Source organism: Danaus plexippus, chromosome 6 (assembly GCF_018135715.1).
Source record: "Danaus plexippus chromosome 6, MEX_DaPlex, whole genome shotgun sequence".
NCBI lineage: Eukaryota > Metazoa > Arthropoda > Insecta > Lepidoptera > Nymphalidae > Danaus > Danaus plexippus.
In genome coordinates, this window is record NC_083540.1 from 971,420 (window position 1) to 987,727 (window position 16,308).

Here is a 16,308-nt window from a genome sequence, read left to right on the forward strand (position 1 = left end):
GTTAAGTTTAGAAATGTGGGAGAACTTAATACATGTTCTATTTACTATATAAGTTTACTCTCAACAATATCCCTTCATCCTATTCATTCTTTTCATAGTTAATAATGCCAAATGTTGTTTTGTAATCACAGGTCCGTGTGAGCTTAACGAAAAATGAGAAATGTTTTTTAAAAACTAATATATAGAATCGGATTAAGATTATTTCGAGGAAATATTTCTAAATTTAATATGATGAAATGTAAATGCTGTGAAATCATTTGTAATAAAAAAATATCACAAATTTTATTTCCTTTTAATAATAACTGCTACAATTTCAGGTTAAAAATTTTGCGCAATCATTTCTCAGATCCAAGATTCATGGTAATATTTCATCTCGCGTACCGAATTGCTTTCAAAAACAGGTAAAATTTTTAGTAATAATATTTAAAAACAAAACCCTGGTAGCAAAATCAGTGTTATCAGATAATGACGCAAGACTTGGTTACAACAGAAAAGACCTTTAGGGCTCGCGGTCACAATTCACAAATCGGGTTGACAATCTCCGATAAGACCTCCGGACAATGAAGTTACCGGATTGATTTAACGAGCTACGCTTTGACCATTTCGTTGAATTGACTTACTTTGATGTGGTAATCCCACTTTCTTTTGATTTATTCTGGCAATCATTATATTCCCGAAATATATTATTCTTTTGTTTTGCTCATTTTACCCACTTAACTGAAGATATTTTAAAAATAGCTATGGAATCATTGAAAATATGTCTTTAAAAGCGTCTGAGTAATGCAGACTAGATTTTTACGTTCGAAAACATTAAAACAAAGACTTAACTAAATCGTTGATTTAAGAACAGGAACAAAGACAGTAACGAAATAAAAAAAATGCAGTCCTTTTTTAAATTATTTACATTTAATATATAACTTTTGTAATTAAATCAATACTTTTGTATTTTATTATTTAACACAATATAATTTAAATGGTAATAGTTCTAATCCGCGGCGAGGGCTGAAACCATAAAAACCACTCAAAAAATTCATGCACACATAGTGATTATAGAGATGTTTTAGAAAAAGGAGGAGATTGAGGCCGTTATGAATTTATCTCGAAATTTATTTTAATTTTATATTAAAGAATGTCTGAGAAAATGTTGTTTAAGAATGTAGCCGTTTATTTTTAGATATTCCGTCATATGTATAATGTATATCAATGATAAAACATTTGATATGATTTTTACTAAATGAAATACTAAGTGTATTTTGATGAAATAATAAAAGTTATATTCAAAGTATTGTTTAGTTTGGTTTATTCAATATTGTCTCATTATTTAAATTATACTGCGTTGGTTGAACGATGGAAGCAAAAAACTATTTAATGTATAAAATTAATAAACTTTCGAAATATCTTAACACTTTAAAACATTATGAAAAGATTTAATATTAATTTAATTAAAACTTTTTAAGAAAAATATAATTGTTATGACTTGTATCGTTGTGGTAAATATAAAAAATATATAAGTAATGAAAAGCCTGTGCAAAAGTTGCGAGCAATGTAGCGCTCTGGCGGATTGCTTTCTGTTTGAAAAGATTTTATTATCACAGAGCTCAGATGATAAATCAAGCAAAACAGGACTATAATTAATTATTCCCACAAATGTTATGTAATGAAGATGAAGCTGTGTCCGTCCAGTCCCTTGTCACGGCAGAGCGGAAAATTTCTTATAAATTTGCTATAAACTGTTTCTCAAATGACGACAACTTTATAATATGAATTTTTATAAATAGCTGGAATTGATTTCCAACAAGAATCTGTGTAAATTGTTTGTATATTTGTTGTTAACTGATTATTCATATTCGAAGATTTGCATTTCTATTAATATTTAATGCTGAAAGTAATATTTGTGTTATTGGTCACACATTTACATAATAACATCACTTACAAGAGCTTTGTCTTATTTTGTAAAAAAAAAGGGTTGTTGTACTTTCGTTAATAGAGATAATGTTATCTTCTTGTTATTAATATTGCAACCAAAACATTTCGTTCCCTTCAAGGTACATAAAAACATTTAATTAGTCATTAATCAAGATCGCTCATGACATATGTATGTGCATTTCATTGTTAATATGAATTAAGGAATTAATTAATAATGTTGTTGTGTCAGTTGATTGTGTTTGACGCAGTGTTATTGTTCAATTATTACCAAAGGCTCAACTGAAAGCAGCTTAACTGTGAAGAGATTAAGAGGCCGCTATTATGAGTTTACTCGTGACGCGGTTAAGGCTCTTATTTTTAGGAACAAATTTTTTTAATGAGTAGACTTACGTGTTTTTTAAGCTGCCTTAATAATGATCTAACAATCTTTGCGACGACGTTAATTAATGTAAAGTAAAAATTATCTCTTACATCCGATTAGGTGATTTTAAAATGGGAATACTCTAAAAGAACTGAAGTTTTAATTTAGCTTGGCGTTATAACGAAGCGTGTTATCAAGAGTCTTGTTAATTTAAAATCTATGTTATTAAGAGTATATATTTTTGTTGAAGGTTACAGAATGGGTAGAGAAACAATAGGTATGGCTATTGGCGCTTGTGATAGGTAAATATATTTCGTTAACATAGCATTTTTATACATAGATATACCTACATTTTGATAAAATATAAAAAAAAAATATATAAATTTTAATGTAGATTGCTTAGCGTATAGTGATAATGTATTTTAATATTGTTTCAAATGATTATGTATATATTTTTTATAATTGTCTTTATTTAAAAAGTTATATAGATAAGTTCATAGTTTGAATTTAGTATAAAAAGTTTGAATGTTCTATAAAAAAATTTTTTAGACGAATATTCCATAATACTTTTAGATATATGTTTATACATTACAGTTCTCCTTTAAATATAAAACTAAAGGAGAATTTTCATAAAAAATATAGAATTACGTACTATTGTATGTACTTTATCTCATACAATAAGACATCTTTAGTTGTTTATACGAAAGAAATATGAAGTTTTGTTATCGGACTAAACATGCGAGATGTATCGAAAAATAAAATTATTGACGCATTCCTTCCAAAATTCAACGTAGTTTTAAATAACAACGACCAAAAATACTGTCAGTAAAGTCTGTTGTTTTTAATCAAAGCCAATTTTCGTTCGACAATGAAAAACATACGTTTTTACAAGCTTTAATATTTTTATAAGTAAATATATTAATTATTTTTTTGTCGTGGTGGCCTGGAGGTTAAAAGGCCCGCCTCTCTTACATGAGAGCGTGGGTTCAAAACCTGGCAAGTACCAATGTGATCTTTTCCGAGTCGTATGTACTTTCTAAGAGTATTTAGACACCACTGGCTGGAACAGGCTATAGCAAGCCTTGGGGTCTGAATAGCCCCAAAAAAGTGCTGGTGCAGAAGGCAAGGGGAAACCACTGCAACTATTTCTTCCCATAAAAGTAATCATGTATTACGGATCACTCATACGTGATGACCACGACGAGTCTGCAAGGACTCTTGCGATGAAGAATAAGAAATATTAATTATTTAAATTTTTTACTGGAAAATGTTTAATAATATTATTGTGTAAATATATGGTTATATGTAAATATTTGTCCAACCACCTGAAGGGTTAAAAAATAATTATCAACCACCCGTAGGGTTGAAATATATTAAATATAAAGTTCAAAATATACGATATTTACTACGATATCAAATAAATAGAAAAGATTAAAAAATACGAATGAGTTGATGTTATCCTAAAGCGTGTGATTTGATAAACACCGAATCCAACCATCACATACACTATAACATTTTAAAGATTCTGAAATCTAATATAAAATTCATCATTACAAAGATGCGAGAGAAATAAGTGAAAAATGCTTGGTAATGGAAATTTCACGTTACATTGACGTATGTAATTTTAACGTCCACATAAAGCCTTGGTATACATTCATACATACATTGTAAGACTTGATATGTCAAGAAATTATGTGAGCATTAAATGAAAACTAAAATATATAAAGCCTTTATGATCTTTAATAAATAAGCAGAAAGTCATATAGTCAGATATTTAATTGGTATTGTTTTCCTCAAAATATTTATTGTCTTATAAATGGTTAGATGAACATACTATATCTGGGGAATCAGCTCTTTTGATACACAGTTCTATATCTCAACATGTGACAGTTGGATAAATCAAACCACAATCTCCATTGAGGTACATATATACCAAGAAAAATATATTTTATTTTACATACAAATGTCTATTCAGTTATTGATGTGATTTTTTTTCGTTGCAATAAACGACTCGTTTATTCAAAATATTACATCAACGCCCAGGGCTGTACACAGCACGAGCGATCCGGGAATATATTATATTATAAAACATATAAAATAACGTTATCTCACTGAAAATATATTTACTATTATAGATTTATTCAATAGTTTATGAGTGTAGTAAACATATGATGAAGGTTTGCACGTGTGCAGTTAGAATAACCTAGATGTGTATAAAGGGTTAGGTATACATATACACCGTTTTTTTTGTTAATATATTTATATAAGGTTTCAAATTATCTACTTTAGTAGGACTGAACTTTAGTACTTACTTTAGTAGGACTCAAATAATATTTCATTTATTTTATTCTTAAGGCTTTTGAATATCATATATGTCGGCGCAACGACATTTAACAAACCATTATAAAGGGTAGTTGTTTCATATGTATAGTTGTTTCATATGTATTTCACTTTAGAGGGTAGATGTGACATAAACAATGTCAAGGCGTTAGTAATAACTTTAACAAAATTATTTGTTTTATAGATCGTCGTACGATTTGTATTGAAGGAAAGTAAATGGCAATTCGTATCGTGATTTGTAATATGTAAAGATAAGTTATTTTGTGAGTTTTAGTAAAACACAAACTTAAACAGTAACCATTTTGTAATCAATGTTATTCAATTATGATTTCTTTAAATTTTAAATGGCAATATAAAGTTTAGTTGGTTTAATAATTGATTACGAAAACTTTTGTAATGATTACTGTTTATTTGAATTACTACGAATAATCTTTGTAACTTATTATTTAAAATTAAGAGTAAATGTAATGACTCCTCGAAAACCATTTATATTCGGAGACATCTGTGGCGAGGACACAGTGGTGTGAGAGCTATCCAGGAGAAATTACTAAGTGTTAGTTAAAGTTGAAAATAAAGTGGTGCGAGTAAGTGAGAGTGCTTTATTGGTGAAAATGGATAACCTGATAGGTGGAAATAGTGTTATGTGACGATAACATCGCTGACGTCACAGCTCCTAATAATCAACTTGGACATGGCACTTCGACATATATATTTTAAGTAATTACAAAAGACAATTGCTACATACTAACGACTACGTCACATTTAAACACTATGTTCTGTTGTTATTTGTCAAATATTAAATTAAATTTGAGATGAAGCACATCCATGTTATTTGTATTTACTATCTGGATCAATGTATTTATATATTTTTATTATAAAAATATTTTAATGTTTGTTTACCGATTGCGAGTACATCGAGCTTCGTCAGTGCAACGTCGTCCACCGAGCTAGGCGGACGTCTGATTTGCTACGAACCATCATCGTGAAGAAACTTAATTTTATATAATATAAAAATGTGTTTTGTTATTCTATTCAATGGAATGGATATTATAATGTGACCTCGTTTATAAACTGTCTGTGATGGATTCTCGTGCGGATATAGTACTCTATGTCTAGGTGAGTATTAGTGTTAGACAATAAGAAAAGTAGTTAATTAATTCACGAGTCTCAATACCCTGATGGTGTTCCTAGTTAATGATACAAGCACTCAATTATCATACCATGTACTTGGCTGAACTAACAAAGTTATTGAGTGTTGTACAAATGTATAGATGTCAAAAGTTTCCAGTAACTAAAGTGACTTGATAAAAGATACGAGGACAAGTTCCATTGACAGTTGGTACGAACGCAATTGATACTTAATAATTTTATAGAGATCTTTTTAATTCGCTGACAGTACAGGATTATCTTGAATAAGGATGTATATCATATTTATCTAACAAAAATATTACAAAACATTTACTAATAAAGAAGTTTTTTAATGTTTTATTTCAATATGAAATATATTTGATCGCATTCCATTAATAAATTTAAGTTCTAGGTTCTTAGACCATTTTGTAATACGTAGCAGACGTAGCAGTGTGTAGCTGCGTAGCTCTCGTAACTGTCGTAGAACTGTAACAAGTGCCTTCAGGTCTACTAAAGCTTAATGGCCTCATTATTATATATTATACAAGTAAATGGGATATTAACTTGGGATACGAAATATAAAAATCATTGTGTTTTCATATACTCAGTAGCCATTAAGGGATTTTATTATCGTTTAAATGTTATATTTTGAATGACATCAATTGTTATATCCAGCAAGTAGGTTGTACTCTCAAAACAATCTATTGGATGTCTCTGAATAGTTCTGTAAACAATATTGACCTCTCATACACTAATGAAATATACTTCTTAATGGTATAAGAGATTCTCGTGTTATTTTTGTGAATATTTCCTTATAAGGACAGCCCTTATTTAAACTTCTAAACAATAAGAATAGAAATATTATCAGCACTTTACATTGCAGAAGTAGGTTCATCGTTTGAATTTTTGCATATAATTGATTTATACAAATCTGTTACAGATATTACCTTAGGTAAAGGGTTCACCTTTGAGGAACACCTTTTATGACACTCGATTTTGAAGTGTCATTTTGTAAAAAGTTATATGTCCAATAGAACTTGATATAACCAAGTGTTATTAAAAGTCAGATTAAAACAAAACTTGACTTAAAATAAATGTTTGAAAAAAAAAACTCATTTGTTTTGTTTGGAATATTGTTTCTATCTTTTTGTTTCATATAATTAATAGCTTTTTACTATTTAATATATCTAATCTAATTTACAAAACTCAATAAAATTTACCAACTATTAGAAAGATTAGGTAATACATATAATCCATTCAAACATTATAGCATTTGCTAATAATTTTTCTCCTTAGTATAACATGAAGCTGTCAACATTAAAATGATCTTGAATATTTGCCAGATATTTCAGAAAGGAAGTCCCCTAAGAAAAATTCTCTCCAGCTTAGTAAGAAAGCTTAAGGAGGACTTCGATAAAAACAGAACAATAACATCATTCTTTGATGTACCTCTCTTGTATGATATCGGTTTCTAGACATACAGATGTATACACATACATAAAAGGAGGGTCTTCTAATAATTTTTTTGGCTTTATTTTCACAAGATGATATTCAGCGATGAAATTTAAAACTGAATCAACTACTTGAGTCATTATATAAAACCTTCTTTATTGTTATACTCCTTGGAATGTTCAAATAAATATTAATAATATGTATTATATTTCACTTTATTATTATTATTATTATTATTATTATTACGTCATATTTTGACTCTATTTTTTTCATATATTATACGAGAGGTTATATTTTGTTAACCTTTTAACTTTATAAGCTTTGATATTGTTCGAAATTTTAATAGGCTGTAAATGTATCACGTGTACATTATAATTTAAAATAAGAGGGAATTATAGACGGTTACTAACATAGCAATTTAACAGAGTTAACCAGAGCGTGTTTTAGAAAATAAAATAAACAAAATTATGTTAATTATAGAATTGGATCAAAATAATTATTCAGGTTTTCTAAGTTTCTTGAACCAATGTACATTCAACATTTATTAGTTAACCTTATTTATTTTTTGTGTTTTTGTACAACAATCATATTAGAATATTTTTTACGATTCCTTATTGTGAATGCTATATAAATAGTAGGTGTGTTATTACTCTTCGCTTTCATCAGATCAATCAATACACTGCAGACTATTCAATTAATAAGTGGTTTGTGTTCAGAGAGACATTGATATGGTATCTGTGTACGGACCGTGGTATAAGGAATTATGATAAAACATTTTTTTTAAACAATAACCACTCTTGCTAATACTTTTGAAGATGCTGTCTGGTTATAAATACTTTTTTTCTGATTAAAAAACATTAATTTAATTTTTTTTTTGTAATAATCATGTAATAATGAACTGAAAAATAAATTGTCGGAAAATTTAACAAATTTTGATACAAATGAAACGGGAAAAAACTGGATGTCACCGGCATTTGTTTTTAAATGTGTTAATTGGTATGTATAGTTTTCTGTGATAGGGACTTTAGATTTGTTTTGAAGGCAGCGGAATTGTATACCTAAAAACATATAGTATCTTTGGATGACATATGTATAATAATAATGATAGATGTAGTATCTAATTCGATAGATTCAGTAACCTATTATGCATTTGATAGTTTGGTCATTACGATTATCACCATCGTATGATTAAAAACTTCTTTCTTATCTTCAGATTTTCTTTTTATAAATAAAGTTTCTAACAAAATTCTTTAGGATGATATTACGCTTTGTGACATTGATGGCACCTGTTGTTCAGTACATTTTCAGTGGTTTCTAATTTTCTCCTTCATCGTTTAATCGCTGTTTAATAAAATTCCGTTCCACGTTTTTGAACATTTCTATAAAAAGTGTGCTAATAAATCTGCCTGTATAAATAAATCCTTCATTTAAAGTCTTACACGAATTTAAATTACGTTTTTTACGATATTTGAAATTAATAATACTTTCACAGTGGCGAAATCTATAATCGTTTGTTGTTAACTTTTAAGTTATTTTGACAGTGTTGTCATAAAAAATCATCATCAAGACGGATTGGCGATTTCAATATTATAATTTGAAATTATAAGACCAGGTTTCCTCACGATGTTTTCCTTCACCGTTCGTTAATGGCGTCTAAAAACTCTTAGAGAGTACATATGACTCAGAAAAGATTACATTGGTACTTGCCAGGATTCGAACCCGCGCCCTCACGTATGAGATGAGAGGCTGGCTTTTAACCTCCAGGCCACCACCACGTCTAAAAAATATTCAATAGCAATTTGTAACTGCCATGTAACTTGTATATGTTGATACAGAAATCACCAATCTTATTTACCGTTCAACGATAAATAATCCAAAGATAGCCATCTGCTTTGCGAGCTGTTATCGTTGATCGGAATTGAAATATATTGTGTATTTCCTATACTGCTATATTGAAGCATCAAATGAGCTTCGCAATAACGGGGCCATGTAAACAGTGAGATGAGAATTTATCATGTATCTTAAATAAACGATCTTATAATATCCTTGGTTTAGTAAAATTGTTTCACGTACGCTTTATTTTAATTATAATTGTTTTTTTTAAGTATGAAAATAATATACATATATATCTCAGATAAAACGATGTATCCTAATATATAGTTGGCTTGTTGGTGTGGGTGAAGCCTTTGACGTCACTGAAATTGTTGTGGTCTGAGCATAAACGCAATCGTAATTGAGAGCTGTTATTGTAACCGAAAACAAACACAAAATCTGTCGTTTCGTTTCAACCTTACATAGTAAAGTGGTAATAATTCTCAACTTCAATAATTAGATATTTGTTATTTAAACTCTTATAAGTAACATCGTTAAGAGGAACAACACTTGTTTCTTTTTGTTCTTGAGGGTATTCTTCGCTGTTCAATAAGCCTGTAATATAAATTGGTTTTCGAAGTTCCAACTTTTCAAGTGTAACCCAATTGTCATTTGTCGCGATCGTGACTTCCCGACGGGAGTTCCATCTTCACAATTGCATACTCAATGACTCTACACTACGTTCGTGAGGTACTCAAAATAACTATGTCACTGGATATTTGATTGTCAAGTAGCATATAATAGGCTGAAATTAAAAGTTAAAACTCTATTTGTAATGAGCTCTTGAATTTATAAGACAAATTATATATAACTTTTTCTTTTCTAATTTTTTTCTGAAGCAATCAGTTAGTGCTTTACAGCTTAAGTGACTTGTGTGGTTAAAGTAACTCAAAACTATAATAATTAAAAATTAGATCACTAATTAATTTAATTAAATAGGTGAATTCTTTTCTGATATTTTTTTTATAAAAGCCTACATAATCGCGAACTAAGAATCGTTTTGCTTTTAATTACTTTGGTAATCATTGTGAGGTAATTGCAATTGTTTTTAATTATTCACCAAATAGTGAAACCTACATAAAATTCGAAGATATCATAGCGTTATTTATTTTACAAATAATAAGTTTTGTAAGAGAGTGTCCAAATACTTTAAGACGTGACTTTAGAGGAACAAGCTGCGGGGCATTATTTTTACAAACCAAATGACTGAAGGTATAGGTTGACAATAATCTCATCCAGGTAATCTTGACTTGGTTGTTCTGTCTCCTTACTATACTGATTCCATTGTGTTCTCGTTTTACTTCCTTAAGTCGTATTTTCTATAAATAGAGGAACTTAAGATAGTGCGTCTAAGTTAATTGATCGTTTGTCTTCTAAAATTATATCCTTGACATTCCGATAGCATATTTCTCTGAATATTTTAAAAATATTAATTAACAATTATCCTAACTTTGCAACTGGTTTCTGTTGTGGTTTTAAATTAATGTATACATATGCAATATATGTATATTTAATATTAATGAAATTATAATTAATTATTGAAACACTAGACGATGTTATATTAATAAATAAGCATTGATGATATTCGTTTTTGATTTATTAGGACCAGTGTTGCCATGATAAAAGTTTTGCTTGTCATTAAATACCTAAAAAATTTCAGACGGGGCTGTTTTGCTTGGGAGCCTCTCTTGTTTGAATATAGTCAGAAATAATAATACATTTTTTATGATTTCGCAATGTCTCTCAATGTGAATGTCAATGTCACTTCACAATCAGTACACTATGTCACGAATAATATTAATGTATACTGAAATTCTCCGTAAAACTGTGTCGACAAGTCTTCTATGCTTACTCGGATGTAATATTTATTGTATAAATAATTAATTTTTCGCTACATAAAATTTGTCTCACTTTTATATTTGTTGAATGTTAAATTTGATGTATTTTTAGTATATGAGTGTATATTTTTTTATTTTTGTTGTCTTGTTTTGTTTCATAGCATCCCACGTATCATATTAATAGAAAAAAAAATATGGATACCACATATTATAAGTTTTTTAAATAGTAAAACTTCGTAAGTTTCAGTTTTCTTTTGTAATAGCCAGATTTTTTTGTGGTATTTCTTTATATTAATAAGAATATTGAACAGATGGAATTTTTAAAGCATAAAGGAAACTATCATTTCATACACCTTTTGGTAGTCAGAAAATCTGCAATAATATGCTAAAGGTTATATTGCAAGAGTTATTTTTTATTAAATGATTTGCAATTCATTAATGATAACTTCTTGATAGTTATTCTTCTAGACTGGCTATTGACAAAATTATGTGTCATATAATTTGTGACATCAAATACGTGATAATTTGATGATTTTAAACATCAAATTATAATAAATTTAGCTAATATACTGGTACACAATTTTTATATGAAGAACAATAAGGCTTTTAACATGCCCTGACTAATTTGGTTCCGGTCAAATTACACTCACGTTTATCTAAACACAGCGATATCGTTACCTAATTGCTTCCATGACATATATTACTAGACTGAAAAAGTTAATCATATAACAGTTAATGAGATCTAAGATTTTCGCGAGTTTTATTCATTTAAATGAAACTATTATTTTTCGGATAAACTACGCGGATTTTTATTATTTAAAAAAAAAAACTACATAATCCCGACGTTTCGGTTACTTTTCAGCAACCGTGATCACGGGCAGACGAGATGTGAGTGTCTGTCAGTTGATCCTTGTTATTGATCACCTACCGCCATCGATTTCTTAATTTTCTGGCGTACCGCTCTGGATGCCGGCAGAATGCGCTTATGGTGTCTTGAGGTCCTGCGGTGTGGTTACGGACATGGGATTTTATATTTTTAAGAAGGGGGTCCCAGGAGTTTGATAGATTCCAGCCATCACATTCTCTATTGAAATTGGGATGTTTTTTAATTTCAATAGCCTCGCGAATTAACCTCGGTATATACTTGTCTTCCCGAGCGAGGATTTATGGTTTATCAAACCGAATGTAGTGGCCTGGTTTGTCCATTGTGTGTTCACACACTGCTGACTTCTATTTTTTTTTTAATAATAAAAATCCGCGTAGTTTATCCGAAAAATAATAGATTCATTTAAACATATAACAGTTGATTTATTATAATAAAACGCTATTATCAGGGTCTGTTATATTCTTTACTATTAAATTGAATTGAACTATATTTGTTATCGATGGTTCGACTGGACCAGAATTGTAGATTGCGGCTGTCGCGGCTAACAGATAACGAGGGAATTCTCTCCAATAAACTGGTTACCCGTGACGTGGATTTTGTCACATTGTTATGAAATGTAGTCCATTGTTTAGATAACATTATTATGTTATGTCAATGAAATAAAATTGAATTATTTACGTGTTTTTTTTTATATATGTTTTAAGTCAACATATTTTTTCTATCGGTACTGTGCAATTAGATACACTATTTCATCAAGAAGAATGGAGTATTTAGATGGTGACAAATTTCCATATACACGTTTGGATCATAAAAGTTTATATGAATTTTATGAATTTTATGAAATTATTTATAAAAAAAAAATATCTTCAAGAATACAAAAAACATTCAAATGTTTATATTTTTTTTACGAGCCGCTACTTTACCACAGTCATTAATAATTTAATAAACACTATATTTCAGAAGGTGTCAGTTTCAGGTTAAATGATTTTTTATATTCATTTTACGTATAAGATAATTTTTTGGAGATTAGTTGTAGTGGCCTGGAGGTTAAAAGCCCGCCTCTCACACGTGAATGCACGGTTTCGAAACCTGGCAAGTACCAATGTGATCTTTTCATATGTACTTTCTAAGAGTATTAAGACACCACTGACAGACGGTGAAGGAAAACATCGTGAGGAAACCTGGTCTTATAATTTCAAATTATAAGATTGAAATCGCCAACTTGAGCAATCGTGGCGATTAATGCTCTTACCTTCTCCATGTGAGAAGAGGCCTTTGCTCAGCAGTGGGCTCCGATAGGCTGATGATGATGATGAATTTTTATAACTTATAATCAACAGAAGAGACGTTAAGTACTGTAAGTATAAGAAAAATCGATATACATATTTTATCATGTAGTCTACTTCTTTTCTTATTTTTCAAAGAAAAAATGGACTATATGTTCCTAACAAATATGACAGCAAAAGCGACTATTGCGACAAAATGAAGAAAATTTCAGTCCATTTGTAATGCTTTATTTGGTATATAATAAAAATGCATTATTATTATCTTTATGATCTGTACCTAAATCAAAACCGACAACTTTTACGACGTGACAGTAAGTTTTTACAATAAAATATTAATGGGCGCCTTAAACATAAAACTATTATTGTTCAACCAGACTACTCTTCATTGATCACCACATTGAGGTAATAAAATATGTACATGTGTTAGCTTGCTTTGCTTTTTAACGCTATTATTTAAAATACTGTGGTTTTTTAAACATTCACGAAAGTGGACTTTTCAGACCGCGCGCGGTCTTTTAACTGAAAATTTTGGTGAAATTATTAAATTCAATATAAAATCAACAGTAAACGTGAAATTCAACTTAATTTTATATATAATCTGCATATAAAAGTAGCGTAGCTATAAAAAATATAATCTTTCAGACGATAGAAATTCACTTAAATCACTCATTAGAAAACCCTCACACTTTACGAGACTAGTACATATATCCTACACCATCAGCTTACTCGAGCAGTGCCAAGATCTAGCGAATATATTTCACATAATTCCAACCCTGCTGCGGACCGTAATGCGACATGCGATAGATAGACGAACAGCTCTAAGTGCTAAAATAAAAGAGACACCAATTTATTACTTAGTTATTGACAATTTGGTTTGGAATAAAACGGTAGTAAGTCATATTTCGTATATTAAGTGGCTACCGCAATACGTACTAAAATAAGATTAGATAAGTCAACACATATCAGAATATTCAATTAAACTGTAATCTGTGTACCAAACAGATACAATATCGATCCAACCCAATCCCCTTGATTTATATTCACACAAAGTTTGTAAAACATTTTAACGGTAGCCAATTTATTTCATGAGTCTTATTCATATTGTACTTGGGTATTTATATTGTGGCGCAACAAGGAATGAAAATTGATATTGTGATTGTTCTTTATCAATTCAAAGGAAAATTATTTTAAAATTTTGATGAATTAATTTGTTCACAGATTAAGAAACATATAAATATATTTATCAGTGATTTCAATTAAAAAATTATATTTACTTTCACAGTTTGCAAATAGGGTTAAAAATTCTGGAAGCTGTAGAATAGTATTCAAGGATTACAAGAATTACTCTAAAATGAACTGTTTAAAACAATTCAAATAACTTAGAGCAGAATTAATACATTATGAATCATATACGGCGTCAGTGAGGCGAACGGAATACATAAGAGCAGGGTATTGCTGCAGCGTTTCTCAGCGTATTCGTTTTTTTATTTGATTGTATAACTATCCCTAATTGAGCAATAGATTAATGTAATAAAACTAACGATCTGTTTTTAAAAGGAACAGACTTAATTGAACCAGTTCTCATAAAATAATGCTCTTTCTTTATAGTAACGGTTTTTATGTGTTATTTATGTAATAACTAAAGGATTGGAATAGTTTTTGGTTATAATTTAGACGTCTTGATGTCTAAAGTGAATAGACTTATGCCAGTGGAGCGGCTACCATTTTGTTAACTGTATAATAGTTTGTATTAAAAACAAAGCATTTATATATAAAATAAGCACTCTTTTATGGTAGACTTAATAGTTTTTTGCTACAAACTAAGAAATACAGGATAAAGATACAAGTCATCCCTAGGATGGAGTACTGAAAATAAGTTAAAGATGGAGGAACGTTCCCTAAGAAAGGAATTTTTCCAAATGAAACAGTGCTATTTATAATATGTGAATTATCACATATTTATAACACCTATGTATAAATGTTGCCAGTTAAGTATATAAGTAAGTGAAGAAAATAGTAGATAATAGATTCGAAAGAAACGATTTTGTTTTGGCTGAGTTAACTTATAATGATATTTTTATGGGATATGAATCATTTTAAAAATAATATTACATGTATCAGTCATAACAATATCGCGATGAACAATCGGCATAAATGAAATGCTATATAGTCTGTATTAAAAACCATATTATTTTAAAGGTTGTAAAGTTTAGAAACTCCCTTTACTCTTTGTATTTAGATATTAATTTCACTTCACCCATTTTGTATCAATGCCCGTATGTGTTAAATTTTCTTATATCCGTAGGAATATCAAGTTTTATTAATTTCAGAACTTGTTTTCACGTACAATACGTTTTTAAAAGACTGTAAATATAAATCGGTTCATTTATTTTATTTATTAAAATATTCAATATTGAAATATTGGTTGTCAAATATTTCCCTTCCGCTTTTTTGCTTTTTATTCAATGCTTTATAAAAAATGTTACAGTGATCGGATTTAATTCAAATAGGCGCCGTTTTGTTCGATAATCTGTTTCCATCTAGACGCCAATTTCATAATACCCCTCTCGTAGAAGCCTTCCTACTTATTTGCGAAGAACTCGGACAGCCACTTTTCACAAGCCTCTTGTAAGTTCAACATTACACCACCAAGGGCGTTCCCCATTGACAGAAGCAGGTGGTAATCACATGGTACTATGTCCGGACTATAAGGTGTATGCAATTAAACCTCCCATACGAGCTCCCGTATCTTCTGACAGGTCATTAACGAAGTGTGTGGTCTGGCGTTGTCCTGGTGGAACACAACACCCTTCCTATTGGCCAATTCTAGACGCTTCTGGTCGATCACTTCTTTCAAGCGGTCCAGTTGTTCGCAGTAGATTACAGAATTAAGCGTCTGGCCATATGGGAGCAGCTCATAGTGGATGATTCCCTTCCAATCCCATCAAACACACAGCAAAACCTTCCTGGCCGTCAATCCCGGCTTGGACACTGTTTGGGACGATTTACCAGCCTTCGACCACGACCGTTTTCACTTGATGGTATCGTCACCAGTCACCAGTCACAATCCGCTTCAAAAATGAGTGGAGTTCGTTCCATTTCAGCAGCATATCGCAGGCGTTGATTCGGTCCAGAAGGTTTTTTTTGCGACAAATCATACGGCACTCAAACATGAAGCTTTTTTTTTGTATCCAGCCTTCGAAACCATTCCTCCGCGGT

At 30.0% G+C, this 16,308-nt stretch overlaps 1 protein-coding gene across 1 annotated transcript in view; it reads left to right on the top strand.

Annotated features, from left to right (window-relative positions):
* Positions 1-5,569: 5,569 nt before the first annotated feature.
* The window catches only part of LOC116779217 (galanin receptor type 3), a 41,806-nt gene continuing 31,067 nt past the window's right edge, over positions 5,570-16,308 (top strand). Inside the window, exon 1 of the mRNA XM_032673423.2 lies at positions 5,570-5,743. The gene's annotated coding sequence lies outside the window, so the exon portion shown is untranslated. The remainder of the gene's footprint in view (positions 5,744-16,308) is intronic.